General features: G+C 40.8%; 1 long non-coding RNA gene across 2 annotated transcripts; it reads right to left on the bottom strand.

Moving 5' to 3' along the window:
- Window positions 1–785: 785 nt before the first annotated feature.
- On the bottom strand, window positions 786–27,758 carry LOC131403248 (uncharacterized). 2 transcript variants are annotated; one of them, XR_009219329.1, is made up of 4 exons: window positions 27,422–27,758; window positions 21,046–21,108; window positions 1,185–1,306; window positions 786–1,024 (listed from the first exon to the last, which is right to left on the bottom strand). It is a non-coding gene; the product is annotated as an uncharacterized LOC131403248 (long non-coding RNA). The 2 variants fall into 2 exon arrangements; XR_009219328.1 differs by having other exon boundaries at window positions 1,185–1,303.

Genomic DNA, 27,758 nt, shown 5'->3' with positions numbered 1-27,758 from the left:
AGAATAGGCTCCAGCTGTCCTCTCCTCCTCCCTCCTGTGGTAGCCGGCCCCAACCCTCGTCTAGTGCACCCGTGGCTATTCAGGGGTTCCGTTCACTACGCTGCACTCATGTCCTCTGGAAGATGGTAATCTATTCAAGTCCCCTGCAGTGAAGCTATCTCGACCTTTGAAACAGATGAAAAGTACACTTTTTCCAAATGTGACTCAAAGGATGTGAGGTTCGTGCACAAGGCAGTTCTAAAAGTGGACGGGTAATTACTGGTTCTGCTTCCTGTAATGATTTTGTGAAATCACGCCACACTGCCTCCCCCACAGAGAACAACTAGAAAATCTGTACATAACGCAACCAGGAGCCACTTGACGGCACTGGGGAGTGAACAGCAGCAGACAGATTCCAGGGGAGTAGTTTGAAGTGAATTCCTGTGGCTTCCAGTCTGGGGCCATGTGCAGTCAGAGCAGGGCATGGGAGGCAGTGGCTCTGGGAAAACCACAGTCTTCACAGCCCAAGAACAAGAAAAATGAAACTGGGGGGCTGTGGTTGTTACCAAACCAAGTGGGCTTGTTACCGAACCAAGTGGGCTCGCCTCCTGGTGAGTTAAATAAGACTATACCAGTGGAAGTTGTCTCACAAAGTAAACTGTATTTGCAGCAAATAGGAGGCCGTGAGGAATCATTTCCAAAGTCATGGCGTCCCAGAACTAAGGGAAGCAGGAACTTTTATTTCAGTTGGGGAATAATATTCAAAAGGGAGAGGTGGGGGTATTCACTAGCACAGGCTCAGTTGGAAAACATGCTTCCACATAATGAGGCCTAAGCTCCTCCTGGAGAGATCTTTGCATTAAAAATAAAGCAAAGGTCATGGGCATAGCTCTTGTGGTGAGGCTTGGTCAGTTTCAGGATGGCTGGTGGTTACATCTCCCTTGAGTGCCTCATTTGGTCAGTTTCAGGATGGCTGGTGGTTACATCTCCCTTGAGTGCCTCATTTGGTCAGTTTCAGGATGGCTGGTGGTTACATCTCCTTAACCTACAAAAGGAAAAGAAACAGCTTGGAATAACAGTTAATTGCTTCCAAACCCACCTTTGAGTTTCTCCAGGCACCTAGTCCCAGACATGGTCACTGAAGAGGGAGGGGGATTGCAGGAGGGGAAGAAATGTGCAGGGGAAACTTCAGACTCTGCCCTCACCTTTCTGACGGACTGAACCACGCATGCGCAAGCCACTCGCTAACAACAGAAGATCTGAACTGAGGCTGGCGCTGCAGCCAGGAGCCAGTTTGCGGTTCAAGACCAGCTGAGATCACTACCTGCTGAACCAAGAGACACAGTCATTGGTGGAAAATAACAGAATCCAGAATTTCCACCACACCACATTCATAATGTCCAGGACACAGTGCAAAATCACCCAACATCCAAAAATCAAGTAAATGGGACACATTATTAAGAGAAAAGAGGATCAACTGAGATAGATCCCAAGATGACCCAGGTGTTGGAACTGGCAGATAAGGATTTTTCTTCATGTGCCATAAAGCTCGGTTATTAGGTGCATAAACAGTCTGTATTATGTCTTCTTGATAATGGACCCTTTTGTATTTCACAACGACCTCCTTTATTCCCGGTCATATTCACTGTGCCTGAAATCTGCTTTATCTAGTATTAGTATAGCTTCTCCAGCTTTCTTTCAACTAGTGTTAGCATGGCATGTTTTTCCAATCTCTATTTTTAATTTATTTGTGTTTTTATATTTAAAGTGGGTTTGGGGTAGGCAGCATGTAGTTGAGTTTGCTTTCCTATTCAATCTGACAAATTATGCCTTTTAAATGGGGTTTTTAGACCACTGTCATCTAATGTTACTGCTGATAATAGTTAGATTTGAATCTATCCTGCGATTTGTTTCTTATTTGACCAATCTGTTTTTTGTTTGCTTTTTCCTCTTAGACTGCTTTTTTTTGGATAATTTAAGTATTTTTTATGATTCCATTTAATCTTTTTTGGCTTATTCTGGATAAGTCTTTGCTGTGTGCATGCGTGTGTGTGCATGCCTTAGGGTTTACAGTAAACATCGTTAACTTTTCACAGTTTATCTTCAAATAATATCAGACCACTTCATGACGCCTGAACAACCTCACAACAGTACTCTCCCACCCCCACTGCAGCCTCCGTGTCCATGTTGTCACACGTTTTATTCAACATGTTACATACCCCACAGAAAGTGCTCTCTATCCCTTTCTTCACATAAGGTTTCCATATTGTGTCATTTTCCTTCAGCATCTCTCAGCGCTGATCCGCTGGTGACCGTGAATTATCTCAGCTCTTGTGTGTCTGAGAAAGTTGATATTCTATCTTATTTGTACCCTTTGCTGCCAGGCATAGAATCATAAATTAGCAGCTTTTTTTCTCAATACTCTGAAGACCTTGCTTCACTCTGCTCTGGCCTCAGTTCCAGTAAGAGATCTGCCTTCATTCTAACCTTTGTTCCTCTGCACTCAGCAGGTCTTTCTATCTCCTGTCTGATTTCATGATTATCTTGTTATCACCCTATTTAAGCAATTTAATTATAATGTGCCTTCTTCATACTTCTTAGACTTGGGGTTCATTAAGTATCTTGGATATGTGGGTTTATAGTTTTTTTTTTTTTTAATAAAATATGGAAAATTTTCAGTCATTATTTCCTCAAATTGTTTTTTCTGTTTTCTTCTCTTTCTCTTTCTGGGACTCTGATTACATATATTTTAGGCCATTTGAAGTTGTCCTGCAGTTAACTTTCTGTTCATTTTCTTTGGTCTATTTTCTCTCTCTATTTTATTTTGAATGGTTTCTATGGTATGTCTTCAAGTTCATTAACCTTTTGACGGATTTGCTCTTAATCTCATCTAGTAAGTTTTCATTACAGATGTTTAATTACAGACATTTCATCTCTAAAAGTTTTTGGGTCTTTTTCCTATCTTCCATATTTCTACTTAACATCATCAGCCTTTTCTTTTTTTTACTGAAGTATTGACATACAATAATATGATAGTTTCAGGCGCACCGCATAGTGATTTGACATTTATATACATTATAAAGTGATCACCATGATAAATCTAGTTCCATCTGTCACCATACAAAGTTATGACAATATTGTTGACTTTGTTCCCCATGATGTAATCCCATCCCCATGACTTATTCATTTTATGACTGGAAGTTTGTACCTCTTATCCCCTCACCTATTTCACCCACCCCCGACCCCCTACATTGTCAGTCTTGTCTCTAACTTCTTGAACATGTGGAATATGATGACAGTAATAACATCCCATCTTTGTCTATGAATTACGTCATCTGTGCTATTTGTGGTCAGTATCAATTGAGTGATTTGTCTCCTCATTACATGATGTGTTTTTCTGCTTTTTTGCATACCAGGTAATTTCTGGTTGGCTGGTAGACATTGTGTATTTTTCGTTGTTGGAACCTGGATAGTTTGTACTCCTAAAAATATTCTTGAGCTGTTTCCTGGGGCAGAGTTGTGTTACTTTGAAACAATTGGAAACATTCAAGCTGATTCTAAGCTTTGTTAGGTGGGATCTGAGTAACCTTTAGTCCAGGGCTGACTGTGTTCCACCACTGAGGCCACTCTGAATACTGGACACAATCTCCTGCGAGTTATGGGGCTTTCCTAAGCCATGTGTGGACTGGTTGAACCCAAACCATTCCTGTCTGTGTGAGCTCCAAGAATTATTTCCTCTAATATTTTGGTGTTTGATTCTGTAGTGTTGGGTAGTTTCCTCACATGGGTGCACTGGTCATTACTCAGTGGAAGATGCAGTGGGCCCACGGAGAATCTGTGAAGTTCTCTCTTGCTGCAGTTCTCACTTCTTGGGTGGTCTTCCATATGTGCTCTAGTCACCTCAGCCTCCCAGGACACCCAGTGCCATCTCTTCAACTCAGGGAGAGCTCAGGGGTCCACCTGGGTTCTCCTTCCCTGTGCTGGAGCCTGGAATTCTCTCTCCAGGCAGCAGGGCCATCACAGGGCCCACCTCATCAGTTCCAGGTCTCTCAGGGGTCACTGAACTCTGCTGCCTGAGACCCACTGCATGAAAACTACTGTTTCATATATGTTCCCCAAAATTTTCAGTTGTTGTGGGAAGAAGGGTAAATTAGTTCCCTGTTATTTCATCTTGGCTGAAAGCATAAGTATTAAACAAAGATTTTAAAGTGATTGTCATAACTATCCTCCGTGAAGGTAAACAAACATGCTTGTAGAAAATGAAAGAGTAGGAAATCTCAGCAGAAAAATTTAAAAAAGAAAATTTTAGAATTGAAAAATACAATATTAGAAATAAATTCTTCACATGGAATTTAAGTAGAGCAATAGAAATTAACATGGAAAATAGAAAGAAAAAAGGGTGGAAAAATAACAGAGCCTCAGTCACTCTTAAGTAAGATCAAACTTTAATATACATGTGGTCTGCTTCAAAGAAGGAATGGAGAGAGAGAATGTGCAGACAAAAATACTTGAAGAAATAGTGGCTGGAATTATCCAAGTGATGGAAGATAGACATTTGCAAATATGATGCTCAACTAACACCAAGCAGAATGAAGACAGTCCCACATAGAGACACATCAGATCAAGCAGCTGGATACCAAGGCCGAAAAGCAAATGTTGGAAGCAACAGAGAAAAATGACACTTCACACAGAGGGGAATAATGATTTGATTAATAGCTGACTTCTCATCAGAAACTATGGGGACCAGAAGAGAATGAGAAAAGAGATTTAAAGTGTTGAGAGAGAGAGAAAAAAAGACCTGTCAATGCAGAATCGTATATCCAGCAAAAATATCCTTCGAAAATCACTGTTGAAAGACAGCATTTTCAGATTTAGAGAAACTAAGAGAAATTATTACCAGCAAATCTCTACAACAGAAGATGCTAAAGGAAATTCTTTAGGAGAAGGGAAATTATACCAGAAAAGGAATCTCAGATCCTCAGAATGGAATAAGTAGCTTCAGAAATGGTAAATATCTAGGTAAATGTCAAAGGCTACTCATTTTTTCTGCTTTCTCCTTCTAACTTTTGTATAATACACACAACTTACAGTAAAAACTGTAATATTATGGGGAGGGTAGAAGGATGAATAGGTGAGCATAGAGGGATTTTAGGGCAGTGAAACTATTCTGTATGACACAGTAATGGTGGATACATGTCATCAGACATCTGTCCAAACCCACAGAATGCACAACAGCGAGAATGAACCTGGTGTAAACTGTGGACTTTGGGTGATGATGACATGTCAGTGCAGGTTCGTCATCTGTAACAAATACACCATCCGATGGGCAAAGCTGATATAGGGGGGCTGTGCATATGGGAGCAGGGCATATATGTACCAAACACTCAATTTTGTTGTGAAACAAAAACTGCTCTAAAAAAATAAAGTCTTTAAAAAATGATAATATTTTCTTCTGAGGTTCATAAGATATGTAGATGCAGTACGTACAGTTACTACAGCATAAAGGATGGGCGGGGTGGCCCAATATGGCTGCACTATTTCCATATTTTACCTGAAGTACTAAAATGTTCATTGTAAGTGGAATAGGAAAAGTTAGAGATGGAGATTGTGAACCCTGGAGAAATGACTGAAAAAAAAAAATAGCCAATAGGACAAAAAATAAAACAATGTAATCCACCACATCACCAGAGTAAAGAAGAAAATCATGTGACATGCAGAAAATGCATTTGAAGAAATTCTACATCCATTTATAAAAGTCCAGGAAAGTAGAAGTAGAGGGAACTTCTCTAACTTGATACAAGGCGTCCCTGAGGACCTGCAGTCATCACAAACAGTGAGACTAAAGGCTTCCCCTGTAAGTCAGGATCAAGGCAGAGACATCCGCTCTCATTGTCCCCAGTTAACACCACTGGATTCTTAGTTGGTGTGAAATAGCAAGAAAATCAAATAAAAGGCATACAGATTAGAAAGGAAGGAGTAAAACTGTCTTTTTTCACAGATGACATGACTGTCTACATAAAAAATCCTTAAGAATATAGCAAAAAAAAAGGCTACTGGAATTCATAAATGAGTGTAACAAGGTCATAGGATACAAAGTCAACATACGAAAATCATTTGTATTTCTATACAGTGGCAATAAATGATTGGAAATTGACATGTTTTTTCTTTTGCTTGAGGAAGATGGTCCCTGAGCTCACACCTGTGCCAATCTTCTTCTACTTTGTATGGGATGCTGCCACAGCATGGCTTGATGAGCAGTGTGTAGATCCATGCCCAGGATCTGAACCCGAGAACCCAGGGCCGTGGAAGTGAAGTATGAGAACTTAACAACTGCGCCACCAGGCCGGCCCCCAGAAATTGACATTTTTAAAGTGCAACTTACAATAGCAACAAAAATCATAACATATTTAGGAATAAATCCTATAATATGCCTGTAGAATCTCTATGCTGAAAACTACAAAACACTGATGGAAGAAGTAAAAGAAAACTTCAATAAGCAGGGAAATGGTCTTAGTCTATTCGGGCTGCTATAAAAAAACCCACAGACTGGATAGCTTATAAACAACAGACATTTATTTCCCACAGTTCTCGAGGCTGAGAGTCCAAGATCAAGGTGCCAGCACGGTCACATTCTGGTGACAGCCCGCTTCCTGGTTCATAGCTGGTGCCTTCTTGCTGTGTCCTCACACGGTGGAGGGGACAAGGGCTCTCTCTGGAGCCTCTTTTGTTATAAAGGCACTAATCTTGTTCATGAGGGCTCGACCCACATGACACAAGCACCTCCCAGAGGCCCCACCTTCTAACACTCTCAACCTTGGGGGTTAGGATTTCAACATGTGAATTTTGGGAGGACATAAGCATTCAGACCCCAGCAGAAATATACAGTGTTCGTGGATTGGAAGACTCAGTATTTTAAATATTAATTTTCCTTAAGTTGATCTATACCAATTACAATTCCAGCATATTTTTGGTAGAAATTATGAAGTTGATTCTACAATTTATTTGAGTAGGCAAAGTAATTAGAATAGCCAAAACAACTTTGAAAAAGAAGAACAAAGTTGGAGGCCTTAAACTACCTGCTTTCCAGGCATATTATAACATTACGATAATCAATAGTGTGCTGGTGAACGAATAAACACACAGATCAGTGGAACAGAAGAGAGAATCCAGAAACAGAACCACACATGTATGAGCAATTGATATTTGACAAAGTTGCTAAAATAACTTAATGGAGAAAGAATGGTATTTTCAAAAAGAGGCACTGGAAAAATGGAATATTCATATGCAAAAATATCCACCATAATATATAACTCAAAACAAAACAAAACCCCAAAATCCTTGGACCCATGTCTCACACCACATACAAAAATTAACTCAAAGTGAATCATAGCAGTAAGTGTAAAATCTAAAACTATAAATCTTCTGGGAGAAAATATTCATGACCTTGGATTAGGCAAAGATTTCTCAGGTGTGAAACCAAAAGCACACCCATAACAAATTTTGTTTAGTTAAACTTTATCAAAACTAAGAACTTCTTCTCTTCAAAAGACACTGTTGAGAGAAGGAAAACAAGTCAAAAACTGGGAGAAACCATTTCTGCAACACATATCTGTGAAGGCTTTTTATTCGGTGTATATGAAGAACTCTTAAATCTGAATAACAAAACAAACAACCTTGTAAAAAATTGGCAAAAGATTTGAAGAGGCACTTCAGCAAAAATGATACACAAATGGAATGAAAGTACAGGAAAAAATGCTCAACATCATCAGTCATCAGAGAAATTCAAATTAAAACCACAATGAGATACATGTGTGCACCTTTCAGAATGGCTTAAAAAATTAGCAACAATATCAAGTACTGGCAAGGAAGCAGAGCAACCAGAATGCTCCTACACTCCTGCTGGGAAAGCAGAATGTTTCAGCCATATTGGAAAACATTTTGAGAGTTGCTTGTAAAGTTAAAGAAATGTTGACCATGTAATCTTTCTGATCCAGTAATCTTATTCTTGGATATATGTCAAAGAGAATCAAAATGTTACGTTCACACAAAAATCTGTATGTTGATGTTTATAGCAGACTTATTCACAATTTCCAAAAACTGGAAACAACCCAAACAGACAAACTGTAGATATAAATGTTCTTCAGCTAGTAAATAAGTGGCACATCCATCCAATGGAATATTATTCAGTAATGAAAAGGAATAAGCATTTTATATGTGAGACGAAATGGATGACTATCAAATACAATCTGCTAAGTAAAGAAGGTAAAGCTCAAAAAGTTGTTACATAGTGTGTGATCCCATCCCTGTGAGATTCAGGAAGAAGCAGAACTACTGATAGGGAGCAGATCAGTGTTGGCTAGTGGGGAGGAGGGGCTGCCACAAGGGGCAGACAGGGAATTTTGGGAGCAGCAGAGCTGTTTTCTGTCTTGATTTCTGTGGTGGTTTATGAATGCATGTGTTCATAACAAATAGTACTGTAAAATAAAAAAACTTGACTTTTATGGCATGTGAATCATGTCTCCATTACTTCCTTTGGAAAAACCAGTAGGAAAGTTTTAAAAAGACAAATAAAGGGGAAAAAACTGGAGGAAACGAATAGAGAAAGGAAATAAAGTTACAGACCCAAAACTATGTCAATAGCTATTTATTTTTAATTTTATATATTTTTAATAAAAATTATATATTTTAAAGTATCCAATGCTGATTTGATGTACATATACGTAGTGAAATAACTACTTCAGTCAAGTTAATGGACACCTCATCTCCTCACACAGTTACCATTTTTTTGTGATGAGAGCACCCAGCTACTCTTTTAGCGGATCTCAAGTATTCAGCACAGTAGTATTAACTGTGGTCATCATGCTGTACGTTAGATCTCTGGACTTATTCAACCCGCATCACTGCAGCTTTGTACCCCTGACCACCATCTCCCCCCCTCAACCCCAGCCCCTGGTAACCGTTCTAATCTCTGCTTCTATGAGTTCCATGTGTTTTTCTGTTTTTTTAGATTCCACGTATAAGTGAGATTATACCATATTTGTCTTTCTCTGTCTGGCTTGTTTCGTTTAGCTTAATGTCCTCCAGGCTCATCCGTGTTGTCACAAATGGCAGGATTTCCTTCTTTCTCATGATTGAATAATATTCTGTTGTGTATATGTACCACATCTTCTTTATCGATTCATCTGTCAACGGACACTTGGGTTGTTTCCATATCTCGACTACTGTGATTAATGCTGCAGTGAACATGGGGGTACAGATATCTCTTTGAAATACTGATTGCATTTCCTTTGGATATATCCCAGGAGTGGGACTGTTGGATCACGTGGTAGTTCTACTGTTAATTTTTTCCCTTACGTTCTTTTATTTATCATATATGTGCAGATCTGTTTTATGTACAATGATTGGTTCTATCAATCATACCAAGGTGTTCTATTGATACTATTGCTAATTTTTTGAGGAACCTGCATACTGGTTTCCACAGTGGCCACACCAATTTACATTTCCACCAATGGTGCACAAGGGTTCCCTTTTCTCCACATCCTCAACAAGACATGTTATTTTTTGTTTTTTTGATGATGGCCATTCTAACAGGTGTGAGGTGATATCTGATTGTGGTTTGGATTTGCATTTCCCTGATGACTAGTGATGTTGAGCACCTTTTCATGTATCTGTTGGCCATTCATATGTCTTCTTTTGAGAAATGTTTATTCATATCCTTTGCTCATTTTTCAGATGAGTTACTTGTTTCTTGCTATTGAGTTGTATGAGTTCTTTATATATTTTAGATATTAACCCCTCATCAGATTACAGTTTGCAAATATTTTCTCCCATTCTGTAAGTTGTCTTTTCACTCTGTTGATGATTTCCTTTGCTGTGCAGAAGCTTTTTAGTTTGAATGAATCCCATTAATCTACTTTTACTTTTGTTGCCTCTGCTTTTGGGGTCATGTCCAAAAAAAGCATTGCCCAGACCAAACTCAAGTTTTTCTCCTATATTTTCTTCTAATAGTTTTATGGTCTCAGGTCTTAAATTTAAGTCTTTAATCCATTTTGAGTTAATTTTTACATACGGAGTGAGGTAAGGGTTCAGTTCTTCCATGTGTGCAAAACCAGTTTTCCCAACACTATTTGTTGAAGAGACTATCCTTTCCCCATTGTGTATTCTTGACAACTTTGTCAAAGATCAATTTACCATAAATGCATGGAGTTATTTCTGGGCTCTCTCTTCTGTTCCATCGGTCTGTGTGTCTGTTTTAATGCCGGTGCCATGCTGTTTTGATTACTATGGCTTTGTAGTATACATATATATATTTTGGTGAGGAAGATTAGCCCTGAGCTAACATCTGTTCCCATATTCCTCTATTTTTGGTATGTGGGGCACCACCACAGCATGGCTTGATGAGCAGTGTGTAGGTCCGCGCTCAGAATCTGAACCTGTGAACCCTGGGCCTCCGAAGTGGAGCAGGCGAACTTAACCACTATGCTACCAGGCTGGCCCCCATAGCTTTGTAGTATATTTTGAAGTCAGGAAGTGTGATGCCTCCAACTTTGTTCTTTTTGTTCAAGGCTGTTGCTGAACAACCTGTGCTTGAAACTCCTATCCCACCATCTTGTTTGCTCATCATTTTACACATTAGTGGACTGAAGAGTTCAGTTAAAGGCCGAGATTCTCGGGAGGGATATAAAAATAAGACCCAAATGTATACTATCTACAAAAATTGCACTTTAAATATAAAGGCACAGACAGTTTGAAATAAAATAAAAATAAAAATCACAACAATTGGAAATGCAGTAGAGTTGCCTCTTTATGCCTCTTTATGCAGATAGAATCATACATGAGGAAAAATCCGAAGAAACCCACAAACAGTTAGTACAGGTGCTGGAACAACTGGACACCCACATGCAAAAGCGTGAAGCTGGACCCTCACCTCACACCATCCACAAAATGAGTTCAAAATGGATCCAAGGCCTACATATAAGAGCCAAAATTAGAAAACTCATAGAAGAAAACATAGGAGTAAATCTTTGTGACTTGAATTTGGCAATGATTTCTTAGATATAACACCAAAAGCACAAGTAACAAAAGAAAAATTAGACAAATCGGACTTCAAAATGAAAAACTTTTGTGCATAAAAGGAGAATATTAAGAAGGAAAAAAGATAATCCACAATCCAAAATGGCAGAAAATATTTGCAAATCCCACATCTGATAAAAGTCTAGTGGCCACCAGGCCAGCCCCCTCTGCCTGGCAGGATGCCCTGAGTGATAGAGGTCTCAACCCCCCAGCACCTGGACACCGGTCATCTTCCGCACTGCCAAGGAGTGAGTGCTGGACTGTTCTGACTTATTCAGAAACAGTGACGGAGCCCAAATTCCTTTCACAATCACCCTAGAGGTCAACGGCTTCAGTCTGCTCCTAAAGAACACACGGTGTTTGCGAGTCTGAGAACCAAAAGAATTGTCTTCACTTTTCTGAAAAGTGTGTCTTATTATTTCACATTAGTGACCATTTTCAAACTGGCTCCCAGTGGTGCCCTCCCACTTTGTTTATTTCTCTGAAAGTGGCCGTGGCGACTTGGCTGTTCTCTGTTCCCAACCCCCACGGTGTGACAAGGCCGATGACATCCGATTCCTGGGATCCTGACCTAGGTGGAGATTAACTCAGCCTCAGCCTGTGATGGGAAGTGATGGTCCCAGCTCTTCCTCTTCTCCCTCCCCTGTTCTCATCCTCCTGCTCTGCACAGTCTCAGAGTTGCCTGACATCACCACTGACAAGCCCTGCAGAGCCCAGAGATTTCTCTTTGAAGAAAAGAAAAACTCTGGAGAAATCAGAGGGATAAATAAGGAATGTACCCAATTCCTGCCTTGTCCTTCTCCCAGACTAATCCTGCTGATGGCCAAGAGGATGAACAATGAGAGAGAGTGGTTTCTCTCATTAGAATTTTAAAATCCTCCAAGTAATGGATCGTTTTGGAGCATCCTGTGTTTTCCTGCTTGTCCCAATAATATATTATTACTAAACTTGAATAATTTTAATGGGGGAAATTCTTTATCTCATAAAAATGCTGAGCAGGGGATCCATTTAAAAAAATGTTATCAAAGTAACTCCAGGGGTTTACAAGGAACAAGGAGCCTACACCCCTGTGTTCCAGACATCAGCTGAGACATTCTTGCCAGGAGCCAGGGCCCTTGGAGGGAGGGGTGCCCATGACCCTCCTCCAGCAGGGCGGGCCTTCTCAGGTGCGTCCCCCAACATGGGCGCACACACCACAGGATCCTAGGTTAGCCAGTGGCAGGCAGCCGGCTAGGGATATGGGGACAAGTGAAAACTGCTCACTCAGACTGGGACACCCCTGGGCTAAACTCAGGAGCAAGGTGTGATCCAGGCCTGTAGACCCAAAAACCTCACCATGAGTTCTTTCCATCTGGATACGGCAGTGGAAAGGAGAAGGTGCTGGGTGGGGAAAAGCATTACGCTGAAAAGAGCTCCTGCCTCTGCCACCCGCCTGGAGTTTGGTCTCCAACAAGCATGGGTTTTCTCACCTTTAGAGAAACGAGGGGTAGAAGCCATCGAGTTTCCTCAAGTGCTTGAGGGGCCTCATTTTCAGAGCTGCTCAGCTCCCTTCCCTGCCCGCAGTGCGTCCACGGGACCCCAGCCCACGACCCCTCCCTTCCGATCTTTCCCTTTGGAAGCTTCAGATGTGCCCACTCAGGCACCTAGTGGTTTGGGGTCCTGAGCTGACGCAATTTTAATGAGTTTCCATCATTTTCAAAGGGAAAAATGGGAGGGAGGTGGCTTGTTACTGAGACAGATCGCAGCACACCTAGAAGGACAGGACACTCATTTCCATTTACCTCGTCTGATGACCCTCCAGTTCCATCAGTGGTTGAGTGAACGCGGCCTGTTCTTCCCAATCATGGTGCAAGTGTGTAATTTCTCCCAGTGGAATTTGATTTTAATGAGAGGCTAGCTCATAGGAGAGAGTCATTATCTAGATAGCATGCACGCGTCAGGTTAATTTTAAATCAGCTTTTAGGTCAATCTGTCTTAATTAATCCATTAACTGTTTTTGAATAGCAATTTCAATAATTGTTTTAGCATAATACTTGGCAGTGTAATTGCTTTTTGGAATCTGTTCATTGAGATGTCAGAGTCAGATCCGGGGCTCCCTCCCTGTGCCCGAGTTTGTGTGTGTGTGTGTGTGTGTGTGTGCGTGTGTGCGTGCATGTACAAGCATGTGGGGGGTGCTTCCTCTGATTATTAATGAATGCATTTTCACGAGGCTTATTGATATCAGGGAGCCCTGCCTTTATTTTTAAAAAATTGTTAAATAAAATTTTAATGTTAGAATAGTTTTAGATTTACAGAAAATTGTGATGATAATACAGAGTTCCCATATACTTCACACCAAATTTTCCCTGTGATTAGCACCTTACATTAGTATGGCCCCTTTGTCACCATTAAAAAACAGTAGAAAAGATCAATGAAACAAAGAGCTGGTTCTTTGAGAAGATAAACAAAATTGACAAACCTTTAGCCAGACTTACTAAGGAAAAAGGAGACAAGGCTCAAATAAATAAAATTAGAAATGAAAGAGGAGAAATTACAATGGACACCACAGAAATACAAAGGATTATAAGAGAACACTATGAAAAACCATATGCCAACAAATTGGACATCTAGAAGAAATGGATAAATTCTTAGACTCATACAACCTTCCAAAACTGAATCAAGAAGAAATAGAGAATCTGAACAGACAAATCACATGTAAAGAGATTGAAACAGTAATCAAAAACCTCCCAAAAAATAAAAGTCCAGGACCAGATGGCTTCTCTGGAGAATTTTACCAAACATTCAAATAAGATTTAAAACCTATCCTTCTCAAACTATTCCAAAATAGAGGAAGATGGAACACTTCCTAACTCATTCTATGAGGCCAACATCACTCTGATACCAAAGCCAGGCAAGGACAATACAAAGAAGGAAAATTACAGGCCAATATCATTGAGGAACATAGATGCAAAAATCCTCAACAAAACATTGGCAAACCGAATCCAGCAATACATTAAAAAGATCACACAGGGCCGGCCCCGTGGCTTAGCGGTTAAGTGCATGCGCTCCGCTGCTGGCGGCCCGGGTTCCGATCCCGGGATCGCACCGACGCGCCGCTTCTCCGGCCATGCTGAGGCCACGTCCCACATACAGCAACTAGAAGGATGTGCAGCTATGACAGACAACTATCTACTGGGGCGTTGGGGGAAAAATAAATAAATAAAATCTTTAAAAAAAAAAAAAAACACACACCATGATCGAGTGAGATTTATACCAGGGACACAGGGATGATTCAACATCCGCAAATCAATCAACGTGATACACCACATTAACAAAACGAGGAATAAAAACCATATGATCATCTCAATAGATGCAGAGAAGGCTTTTGACAATATCCAACATCCCTTTATGATAAAAAGTCTCAGCAAAATGGGTATAGAAGGAAAGTATCTCAACATAATAAAGGCCATATATGACAAACCCACAGCCAACATCATACTCAATGGGGAAAAACTGAAAGCCACCCTTCTGAGAACAGGGACAAGACAAGGGTGCCCACTCTCACCACTCTTATTCAACACAGTACTGGAGGTTCTGGCCAGAGCAATTAGGCAAGAAAAAGGAATAAAAGGAATCCAAATAGGCAATGAAGAAGTGAAACTCTCGCTGTTTGCAGATGACATGATTTTATATATAGAAAACCCTACTAAAGAATCCATCAGAAAACTATTAGAAATAATCAACAACGACAGCAAAGTTGCAAGGTACAAAATCAGCTTACAAAAATCAGTTGCATTTCTATACTCTAATAACGAACTGACAGAAAGAACTCAGGAATACAATCTCATTTACAATCGCAACAAAAAGAATAAAATTTGGCTTATTATGATTTCAATCTTCTGAAATTTATGGAGGCTTGCCTTGTTTCCCAACATATGGTCTATTCTCGAGAATGTTCCATGAGCACTTGAGAAGACTGTGTATTCTGCTGTGTTTGGATGGAGTGCTCTCTATATATCTATTAAGTCCATCTGGTCTAGTTTTTCATTTAAGTCCACTATTTCCTATTGACTTTCTGTCTGGATGACCTATCCATCGATGTAAGTGGGGTGTTAAAGTCCCCTACTATTATTGTGTTGTTGTTAATATCCCTTTGAGGTTTGTTAATAGTTGCTGTATGTACTTTGGTGTTCCTCTGTTGGGTGAATATATATTTATAAGTGACATGCCTTCTTGGTGGAGTGACTCTTTTATCATTATATATTGCCCCTCTTTGTCTCTCATTACCTGTTTTATCTTGAAGTCTACTTTGTCTGAAGTATGGCAACAGCTGCTTTCTTTTATTTGCCATTAGCTTCGAGTATCACCTTCCATCCCTTCACTCGGAGCCTGTGTTTGTCTTTAGAGCTGAGATGTGTTTCCTGGAGGCAGCATATTGTGGGGTCTTGTTTTTTAATCCATCCCGCCACTCTGTGTCTTTTGATTGGAGAATTCAATCTATTTACATTTAGAGTTATTATTGATATATCAGGGCTTAATGCTACTAGTTTATCACCTATTTTCTGGTTCTTCTGCACTTCCTTTGTTTCTTGTCCTGTGTGTTTTGGACTACCAATTCAGTTTGGTAGTTCTCTATGATGGTTTTCTTAGTTTTCTCTTTATTTATCATACATGTCTGTGTTCTGATTATTTGCTTAGTAGTTACCATGAGGTTTGTATAAAAAATCACATAGATGAGATAGTCCGTTTTCTGATAGTCTCTTATTTCCTTAGACTAAGTCAATTCCATCCGTTTCCTCTTCCCCTTCTAAGTTATTATTGTCCCAACTTATTCCATCTTGTGTTATGGTTTGTGGTTAAAATGACAAGATTATATTTATTTTTGGTGTTTTCCTTCCCTTTATCTTTGCTGTTATAATTAAGTATTTGCTAACCTGTTCTGATAGAGAGCTTCAATTTTTCTGATTTTGTTTACCTATTTTTCTCCTTGCTCACGGATTTGTATCCCCCCCCCTTTTTTTTTCCAGGTATGAGGGCCTTCTTGAGCATTTCTTGTAGTGGGGGTCTTGTGGCAATGAACTCTCTTAGCTTTTGTTTATCTGGGAAAGTTTTTATTTCTCCATCATATCTGAAGGATATTTTTGCTGGATATTCTTGGCTGAAAGTTTTTGTCTTTCAGAATTTTGAATATATCATTCCACTCTCTCCTAGCCTGTAGAGTTTCTGCTGTGAAATCCGCTGAGAGCCTGATAGGAGTTCCTTTGTACCTTACTCTCTTCTGCCTTGCTGCCCTTAATATTTTTTCTTTGTCATTGACTTTTGCCAGCTTTACTATTACATGCCTTGGAGAGGTTTGGAAAAACTTCAAACTTCCCCAGGTTTGGACTGTTCTCAGTTATTATTTCTTTGAACAAGCTCTCTGCTCCTTTTTCCCCTCTCTTTTCCTTCTCGAATAGCTATAATCCTTATGTTGCATTTCCTAAATGAGTCAGATATTTCTTGCAGAATTTCCTCTCTTTTTTTTTAGGCTTAGTTCTGTCTTCTCCTCCATCTGGAGCATTTCTGCATTCCTATCCTCTAGATTTCTAATTCTATCCTCCATACTCTCAGCTCTGTTCTTTAAAGATTCCAGACTTTTCTTTATCTCCTCCATTGTGTTTTTCATCTCCAACATTTCTGACCGGCTTTCTTTATAGTTTCAATCTCTTTTGTGAAGAAGTTCCTCATTTCATTGAACTGTCTATCTGTATTTTCTTGTAACTCATAGAGCCTTTTTATGATAGCTATTTTGTGTTTTGTTTTTCTTTTGAGGAAGATTGGCCCTGAGCTAACATCCGTTGCCATCTTCCTCTTTTTCTTTTTTATCGCCAAAGCCCCAGTACACAGTCATATATCCTAGTTGTCGGTCCTTCTAGTTCTTCTATGTGGCATGCAGCCTCATCACGTCCTGAGGAGCGGTGAGTAGGTCCGCGCCCAGGATACCTACTGGCGAACCCTGGGCCGCCAAAACAGAACGTGTGAACTTAACCGCTACTCCACTGGGCCAGCCCCCATGATAGCTATTTTGAATGCTCTGTCATTTAGATTATAGGTTTCTGTGCCTTCAGGATTGACTTCTGGGTGCTTGTCACTTTCCTTCTGGTCTGGATATTTAATATATTTTCTCACACTGTTTGACGGTGTGGATTTGTGTCTCCGCATGATAGTATCTGGTTGCAGCTTCCACCTGCCACCATTGGGTGGGGGTCAAGAGCTGTATATTCTGAGCCCACAGTGATCCATGGATACTTTGGCCGACTGGCTGTGCTGGAGCACGGGACAGGGGGAGGGATGCTTTCTTTTGCCTGCCCAATCCCAGGGGCTTCTCGCTCTTCCTTTGCTATCTGCTCTCCTGGGGTGCTAGCTTGATGAAGATACCCCTCAACAGTTCAGTCACCTCTGTGTGGGGGTTTCCCATGGGCTGTGAGCGAACTTGGAGAGTCACAGTTTTCCCACAGAGGGTCGCCTCTCCCCCTCTCTCTGCAAGCCATGCGGTCCCGAGGTCACTGCCATTGGGGAGCAAGAGGAGCTCTCCCTACCTCCTTCCACTTCCTCTGGGGGGGTGTCCAGCACCTCCACGTTCAGATGTATAGCTGGGTGGGTCTCTCAGATGTCTTTTGTGTTGTGTGAGTGTCCTCTTTTGGTATATGAATGTCCTTTTTGTTGTATCTTAGTGGGGAGAGTCTAAGGGGAGAGCTTGCTCCATCATGATGCTGACATTATCTCCCAAATATTTTATAATAATATATGGACTGTAACTTTACTCAAATTGTGAAAAAACCTTTAGAGACTGTCATCAAAAGTGTAATGCTGCATAGCTCAAGTTGTGCAGCCCATTCTTCTCAAAGAACCAACACTGCTAATTCTAGCTCTTTCTCCTTTACAAGTATTTAAATCATAAAAGAGTACCCGGTATGTAGCATTTCTATTCTTGGCTCAATAAATTATTCAACATTCTTTTAGCAAGCAAAAATAAGTTAAATACCACAAAAACGTTCACCCTCAAAACACAGATTTGCAAAGATACTGGAGACGTCCAAAATTAACCAACAGGCTACCCCTGGGCCAATAATTTTTAAAAACTTCCTTACCATGCTAATACTGTGCTTTAATCTTGGTTGGCTGTTCCCATTTTTCCTTCTGAACAAAAAACCTGAGACTGGTTTTACTGCTGCCCATATCTGCCATTTTCGACACAAGCAACAGTAATGGAGGAAGACCCAAATGTACTATCTTTCACATGCAGGCACTTGGTAAAGCTGCCAGGGGTGGCCAGTGTCCACCTGGAACAGGTACAATAGTAACCATGCCTTCTCCATCCAAATTCTAGTTTCATTCTTGCCTCCACAATAACCTTCAAAGCTGACCACATAAGCAACTCATCCACGCATCCGTGCAATCATTCATATATTCAGGGCTCTGAAGATGAATATGAAAGCCACTCAGCTAGGATCAACAGGGAAAACAATCAGGTAAGTACAATACCTGTCAGGGACCCTGACAGACTGGACACCCTAACCTAGCAGAAGGACTCAAGGAGGATTTCACAGTGGAAATTACTTTTCAGCTAAGACCTGAAGGATGGGTAAGAGTTAACCCAAAATTGGGGAAAGCAAGAGTAAAAAGACGAGGGGAGAACATTCAGGCAGGGGAACTAGCATGTTAGAAGGCTCAAAAGTAATAAATAAGAATAATGATGATATTGACAAAAATAATGATGAATAATAAATTATTGACTCTCTGGATCAGACACTGCTTTAAGGTTCTATATGTATTAACTCATTAAGTTCTCATAAATATCCTTATCCCCATTTGACAGATGAAGAAATGGACGCACAGAAAGTTGAAGTAATCATCCCAAGGTCATAGGGCGAAGAGGTGGTGGGACTTGGACTGAACTGAGGCGCCTGAAGACAGAGCCTACCTGCTTACACTGTGCTACAAAAGATCTGGTCATGCTTCAGAAACTGGAATTTTGGTCCATGAAGAATTTTAGGGGGAGGCTGGCAAGGGTGGTGATGATGAGAATTAAACCAGGGCAGATAATGGAGGGTCTGGGAAGCCCCTGTACCAGACACCTCTCATGTCCTCCTCACATCCTCCTGGCCCACCTTTTCTTCTACCAGCCACAGCTGCAGCAACCTGCTGTATGCAGTGAACCTGGCAGCACCTGCGTCAGGTGCATCAGGTGCTACCAGGGCTGCAGCACGGAAAGCCTGGATGTGAGGAGTCAACACCTCCTGGGACAGCCCTGACCAACAGGGGTCAGGAACCAGTAGGTAAACAGCCCCTTCTTCCTTGCCTTCAGTGGACACTTGTGGGGAGAAGAGGGGCAGACTACATGGCTCCTCTGAAAACCTGGAGGGATGGAACCCTAGGTTCCCACAGCAGTGATCAGCTCCTACTTCATTCTGCCCAGCCCTCCTCTTCAGTTTTATGTGACTACTTCCTACAAATTACCACCTACACGCAAACCCTCCTCTCACACTCTGCCTTCTGTGGGGAACCAGATTGAAACAGCCATGTTAGACAGTTTAGATTTTATCCTTCGGGCAGTCAAAGACAGCATATTTTTGGCAAATCATACCTTCTCTCTTCCAGGAAGCAACAAGAGGCTGAGCGAGGGGAACAAACTCAGCAAAATGATGGCTTGGTAAAGGTTCCCATTCTTCTCTCACCTCACCTCTCCCACCACCATTACACCAGGAAGCCACCCAAGAATAGGGTGCAGGAAAAGTCTATACCCTGTCTTCTGCTCCGTTAGCCAGAGGCTAGAAAAATGGCAGCTGCCCTGGACTCCTTCAGCCTGGGGCCCACTTCTGAGGCCACGGCATCTACAACACTGCTACTTCTTCCACCATCTCACTGGCTCTTCTCGTCTCCTCTAGACCTACTAGAGACATATGGCTACCTGACTGGTACCTTTGGAGGGACACTAAATCTTAAAACCAAAGAATAAGCTTGAAGATGAGGAAATAAATGGAATAGATAGATGATTTGGTTTTAAAATATTCTTGGCTTCTCTCTCTTCTGGATGAGATGTTTTCATTTCTCACTCATATTATGATGTAAATAAATCACAGATTAAATGCTATAATAGCCAGAAATTTTTCATATGAACAATATTGGAGGTAACACCATACATCTGGCTTAAGGATGAAGTTCAGTTTCTATAAAATAGAATTAAAAATATTAACATTTTGCTCTTAATATTAGATTAAGTAACATAAAAAGGATAACATGTATATTATCCACTGCTCATAGTAATTTTAACTGTCATTATCATATATCCAGGAATAAGTGAGACACCATGTAACCCTGCCTACAACAGTTTGTTGAAGGGCCAGCTACAGCAATTACGCCTTAATCAATACACAGGCTCAAGGTGTTTAAATTGTGGCCAAAAAGAAAGAAAGACCACAAGGCATCTTTCTTTTTTTTTTCAAAATTTCTTCTTTAAATTTATTTATTTAATTAATTAAATAATTTCATCCCCAAAGCCCCAGTACATAGCTGTATATCCTAGTTGTAGGTCCTTCTAGTTCTTCTGTGTGGGATGCTGCCTCAGCACGGCTTAACGAGCCATGCGTAGGTAGGTCTGCACCCAGGATCTGAACCAGCAAACCCCGGGCTGCCGCAGCGGAGCACGGAAACTCAACCACTACGCCACTGGGCCGGCCTATAATCCATCTTATTCTTAAGACATTTAAGCAAAATAGATTCCTGAGATAACACAAATACTGAATGATGAAAAGAAGATAATTTTTATCTTATACTAATTTTAACCAAGTTTATTCTTACATTTGACAGTGATTATATTAAATTGCAATGTTTAGGTGAAACTACTACACAGCAGAAATAAGAGAATGGTAAAAGTACTGTAACTATGGTATTTCTAACATATATTAGGGTTAAATTTTTATTGACTAACATATGCAAATTGGTTTAAAAACTGTTACCGCTGTCCTTTCTTACCTGCATATATCAGATTGATTATGTTCATAAAGTTTCTTTTCCAGGTCCAATCTCTTCTTTTCACTATAATACAGAAAGAAAATGTTTTATGAATAATTACACTGATAAGTAATAGGCAGTTGGATTTAGAACATGATCTCCTTTGAAATCACACTTTTCTAAGAATGCTTCTCTGGCCTCTCTCAGAAGCAGAAAATGCCAGCTGCGTTTGAAACTCAAGACAAAAATACTTAGCAGTCATCACGGAAGTCTAAAAAGCAAAAAGGACACTGAAATGAAGCAAAAACAAGATTCTCAAAGTAAATGGGGAAATGCAGTAAGAAAAGGCTGGGAAGCAGGTTCAATCACTCAGCAAGTATTTCTTGAGTGCCATGATGAGCCAGGCACAGTTCTAGGTCTGGAGACTAATCCGGTGTACACCAACCAAGGCCCCTGCCCTCAGGCAGCTGACATTCTAGGGGGAAGGAGAGACAATAAACAAGATAAATATGTAAAATATGATATGGCCAGACTTCTCTGAGACGGTGACAGTTGAGTGATGGGGATCCCACCAGGTCTGGACACAATGCCTCCACAAATCCACCCTAGATTGAAGACTGGTGGCTTGCTCTGTTCCCAACTAGACACGCCTGGGCAGAGCCAAGTAGCTGAGTTAGGAAGAGGTCTCTGAAAAGTAGACCTGCCCTCACTCACATTTAATGAAGACTAGGCCCCCTAACACTATTACTTCAAATTTGGGGGGATTTCTTTTTACAACTTTGTAACATCGCCGTGATTTGTCACTGACTGCTATCCTGTGATGATCAGGTGAGTGCTGGCAGTCAGCTAGAGGACAGAGCTTACCCTGCACACCCAGCCTGGGCAAGAGGTAGGGGAAACTGGGCAGCAGGGGTGGTAGCAGCCAAAACCAAGGGGCTAGGGGTAAAACTGCTAAATGAGAAGCCATCTCAGTCCCAAAAAGAGTCCTTGGGAAGTTTAACCACAGAGGGCCCCGCTCAACCACCACCAAAGTACCAGCTTCAACCCCATCTAACTGAAGCCAAACTGCGAATCTAAGTTAACAAGAACTAAAGGCCAAAAGAGAAATCACATAATGTCTGAGAGAAAAATGCTAAAGAAAAGACTGAATCAATGACAAGGAGTCCAACAGAAGGTGAGCCTAGCTTGGCCCCCTGAGGGACAGGGGCTGAGCCCACATTCCATTTGTGAGCTCTTAATTATTAGTTTCTGTTTTCCTTCAGAGAAAAAAAAAAAAGCCCAAAAGTTACTCTGTTAGCTAAATTATAGGTTAAGTAAATTTCTTTGCTTAGCATAATCTAGAATGGAAACCATCATTTAACCAAAATTCTTTTAATGGGAAAATGGGGTCCAAAATCCAAACACTGAATCTTTGCTTGGGGAATAATCTCTTCCTCAGTTGGGGTATGCCTACGTTAAAAAAAAAGGAAAAATAATTAAAAAAAAAAAAATTACAGAAACAAATTTTTAATCTAATAGCTTCACACAGATCTTTATTTTCTCATTAAGAAGACTGAACTCAGAAGAGAAGTGAAAGAAATATGGTATAATTGCTTCCACGTTAGAAATTTTTATTTGTCACTTTCCTCCCTTCTAAGGTTCAGTGATCAATAGGATATTTAGTTCATGAAAAATGAATGTCCGGACAGAGTGAGCAATTCGTCACTAAATTATGAGACAGACCCTTAAAGGCATCTATGACCTTGTGCCTCTGATGTCATGCTTTACTTCTGTGGAATTTCTGCCAAGAAAGCATGACTGGAATCTGGTCATGAAGAAACATCAGATGGACCCAGCTTGAGGCTCACTCTCCAGAATGAAAGCTGTTCTCTATGAAACTGTCAGGAACAGGAAAGGCAGGGAAAGACTGAGGAATAGGCACAGATGGGGAGAGACTGAAGAGACATGGCAAATGGGTTCACAGATGGACTCCTGGACCAGACGATAAAAAAGACAGTGCTAGGACAGTTGGTGAAATTTGACTGGGGTCTGTGGATTGGTATATCAGCATTGATTTCGTGACTGGGAGGGTTATATGGTGATCACAGAGAGAGCACCCTTGCTTTTTGGAACTATGCACTGGAGTGCTTAGGAGTGATGGGGCACCAGTTCTCAAATGGTTCAGAAAAGATTAATAATTTTAGATAGAAAGAGAAAGAGAAAATATAACAAAATGTTAAGAGTTGAGGAATCTGGGTGAGGGAAATATTAGAGGTCTTTGTCCTCTACTTGCAACTTTTCTGTAAGCTTGAACTCATTTCAAAATAATTGTAACAATTTACCTCTGACTTCTAGTGAAGAAGGACCACAGTCTCTTTGGGAATCCACCACCTCACGAGCAGCAAGTTCTTTTTAATAAAGAACATAAAACTTCTTTGTTCTTGCTCTATCTCCAGTAGGGACAGACTGGTCAAACTTCTTCTCTAGCATGACACTTCCTACACTGAAAAACCACAAACACCTCTTGGCCTTCTATTCCAGGCAAAATGATGCTACTCTAATTCACTCTTCATCACAGGCCCATTTTCTAACCTCAACATCCATGCAGCAGTGCCTCTGAGTGCTGTCTTTCATATGTTTTAAATTTAAAACTTAAAACAAGATATCTACCCCAATAAAAAGCCAGAGAAAGGATTATTGGGAGGATCATTTTGCAATTCCTACAGATTAAATCTCTGTTTCAGAATCTTTGGAACATCCAGCCCCGGGATATGTACCCGCTGTCAACGGTTTCAGGCACCTGCACCCCTCACTTGGACCTTTCGAAGTTTTACACAGCTGGGTGGTCCTTAAAGTGTAGTATGTGGTCTAGTTTCCTCCTTTTAAGCCACCTGTTATTCAGTTTTTGTATCAATATCATCTTCAGCTTTACTCAACTAATACCTCAGCGTCAATTTCTGGACCTTTACGATATCTCACCCTGAATCAATATTGGTATTGAAAACACTGGGGCTGGTTAATGGGCCTTTTAAACAGATGTTTTTATATAATTGTAAGTGTCAACTCCACTTACATGTTTCTACTACACTTGTGGCACTATATGCACTGTACAGAGTCATTCCATCAGGCTCTTGTAGATTCAACGACATTCCCACAATGCAAAGAAAACACTGATACAAAAAGGAAAAAATTCAGAATATAAAATTACATCTATGTGTGACTACAGCTAAGACAATCTGGGCTAGAAACACACCAAGTACAAGGGAAAAGCCCAGTTATTAGACCAGCTAACATTGCAATGACCCACCTCTAAGAGGGCTGAGAAAGGGCAGGTTGTTTTTCTCTCTCACTCCCAAGAAATCTGTGGACTGATAAAGCAGCTGTGACTACCCAAGGTCGTAGCCTGTAAATTTCTGGAGCTTTAGGAGACAATGGTCCTTGTGGTCAGCGGGATTGGTTACGAAAAACAGGTACATTCAAACACTCCAATAGGGTACAGACAATGATATTCATTATCTGTTGCTTCACAAAACTACAGCTTTCAACTTTTTTACTTTGAGGCTCTTTATTTACTAGAGAAAAAAAAAATCTGTGGCCATACTTTACATATTAGTCAAGGCCTCTCATTTCTGTGAAGAACCAAGGTTCAGAGAGGCTGAACGACCTGCTCAAGGTCACACAACAGTTCACAGACTGGAACCCAGGTTTCCATGTTTCTACCGCACTTTTCTGTGTATCCAAAATTATTAGCCTCTGTACTTATTAACTATGCATTAGAGTTAGTCATGGACTTTTAAAATGAAAAATGAGTATACACAGCAACATATCTGTACTGACTTAAAAATAAAACCAACCTCCAAAGGCAGAACCATGAATAGGCTATAAAATTTGACTCAAATTCCTTATACAATTTCAACAGCCTCACCTTGCTTAATAGTTAAAGCATTAAGTGTTAAACATTAAGTAATAATCATTACACAGTTATTATACCATAAGGACTATAAACAGCCAGGTGTTCCTAGCACAGGAAGCAAAAATGATAACTCACAATGAACTTAGTTCAAAAAGAATGCCATTTGAACCAGTGACATTTTAAAATTTAGAACTTGGGCTAAGAGATACAAATAACTAAAGGCCTGGGGTAACTAAGCTATTATTCTAAGAGAACAGAGTCAAAAAGCAGTTAAAAAAAAAAACAACTCAAAAAACGAACACACACACAGTACAGAGAACAGATTGGTGGTTACCAGAGCGGAAGAGGAGTGTGGGGAGGGTGAAAGGGGTAAAGCAGGACATGTGTACAGTGACGGATGGAAACTAGACTTTGGGTGGCGAACACGATGGACTCTATACAGAAGTCGAAATATAATGATATACACCTGAAATTTATATAATGTTACGAACCAACGTGACCTCAATAAAAATAAATTAGTAAAATGTAAAGAAAAAAATTACACCCACACCCAGAGGTGAATTTGTTTTATTATTTGTTTGTTTGCTTTTTAACTTGGAGCTGGACTTCAGTATAAGATTTCACTTTGGGGATGGGACAATAGCTTAAATTGGTTTGAATCTATAAACCAAACTTTAGTTTTTCAACATGGTTAAGGAACCTTGGAGCAGAATTGAAATGTTAAAATTTATTTTAGGGGCCGGCCTGGTGGCGCAAGCTGTTAAATGCGCACGCTCCGCTGCGCCGGCCCGGGGTTCGTGGGTTCGGATCCCGGACGCGCACTGACGCATTGCTTGTCAAGCCATGCTGTGGCGGCATCCCATCTAAGTGGAGGAAGATGGGCACGGATGTTAGCCCAGGGCCAGTCTTCCTCAGCAAAAAGAGGAGGATTGGCAGATGTTAGCTCAGGGCTGATCTTCACACACACACACAAAAAATTATTTTATTATTCTTATTGTTCTTCCCCCTGGTGATTTCTTTTAATGTATTTAATCTTATATATAATGGGTTTTTTTTTGTGTGTGTGTGTGTGAGGAAGATCAGCCCTGAGCTAACATCCATGCTAATACTCTTCTTTTTGCTGAGGAAGACTGGCTCTGAGCTAACATCTATTGCCAATCCTCCTCCTTTTTTTTTTCTCCCCAAAGCCCCAGTAGATAGTTGTATGTCATAGCCGCACATCCTTCTAGTTGCTGTATGTGGGACGTGGCCTCAGCATGGCCAGAGAAGTGGTGTGTCGGTGCACGCCCGGAATCCGAACCCCGGCTGCCAGTAGCGGAGGGCACGCACTTAACCGCTAAGCCATGGGGCTGGCCCCAATGGTTTCATTTTAAACACAACCTAACAAACAACATTAAAGAAACTGGGTTTTTTTTCTTTAAGAAAAAGCAGTTTAAGTGTACTGATGCACAGAGCAATGTCTTGTCTTTTAATTATCAAGTATACGCAGACACAATATCATCTTTGAAATATCACACTGTCCACTCTTCCTGGTTGACTGGAACATGGTCATTATTTGGTGGCAATGTGTGGCTAATGTTCTATACAAGACATTTATACCTCCTGGACATTAGCTGGTTGACTTGGGATTTCTTCCATTCCTTTAACAAACATATATCAAGCCCCTCCTCCACCTAAGGTACTCTATTATCAGCTAAAGCTTCAGCTAGATATGGTTTCTGAGCTCCTGGAATTCTCCATCTAGGCAGGGAGCAAGTCACTCAAGCCACTATCTAGAGTCCTTTAAGAATGCCGACGTTGCATGAGTTAGGGAACAGGCTGATCAATACTTAGTGCAGGGAAGCCACTGAAGGAAGTGATTTTTCAAAAGCTGGAGTTGAGGAGGTTCCTGGGGTGGGTGAGTGGCGGTATGTCAGAAAGAAAATAGGATGTAGAAAAAGATTAAAGAGTAAAATATGGTGAGGACAATTAAGGAGGCCTGTTGTAGATGCTCTAAAAATATTTGACAAAAATTAAATCTAGCATAAAACCAATATAATTCCTTCCTTTTCAAAACCACTTGCTTCTGCCTTTACCTTACACGTAACTATTGTTGTCATTTTAGCATTGTTACACACACACAGCTCTCTTCACTAAAATGATTTTGTAACTTTAACACTCATTAAACCTTTTGTTTATCAAGAGATCCAAACATCTATTTCCTTTCTTGTCAACTCATGAGATTTCCAACACCAATTAATATAGCAGCTAAATAATAGTTCCAACAACTTATCTTTTATGTGGTTATTTATAGCAAAGTGCTTTTTAATTTTCTTTCTTTATGTGCTCTTAGATCTAGCTGTCTTCAGCGGTTCTCATCTTTCATGTCTTAATCAAGGTATCATACATACTCCAGAAGCTGGACTTCTCTGTCTGGAAATTTCATCCCTTCGCTGGAACTATGGCCCTCAAAAAGTCTCCCGCATTTAAATAGGGCATATGTTTGACAAACACACACACACTCACCTGCCTGCGTTCCTGGACCTGTCACCACTGATGCAGTGCAGCTGTCAGGGTGGGATGACAATTTGAAGAGACTGCGGAGGGGGCGTGTAGAAGGGAACGAGAGAAATTCACGAGGCTTGACTGAGAGTGACAGGCAGGAGAACTCCTACTCCCCCTTCCGGGCAAATTCAGCGACGCGGCCGCGTCCTTCAGCGGGAGATCTCCAACAAGGGGGTCTCTCCGGTAAACTCTGTCCTCCAGGCCCCAGTGGGAGCTTGGGGGCCGTCGCGGGCGGACCCAGGCCCAGGGGAACCACGGGCGGGGCGAGTGGGAAGGACAGACGGCAGGGCACCAGCCG

Source organism: Diceros bicornis, unplaced genomic scaffold (genome assembly GCF_020826845.1).
Source record: "Diceros bicornis minor isolate mBicDic1 unplaced genomic scaffold, mDicBic1.mat.cur scaffold_61_ctg1, whole genome shotgun sequence".
Lineage (NCBI taxonomy): Eukaryota > Metazoa > Chordata > Mammalia > Perissodactyla > Rhinocerotidae > Diceros > Diceros bicornis.
Note: the sequence above shows the minus strand (reverse complement) of the source record. Positions and strands in the feature narration are given on the sequence as shown.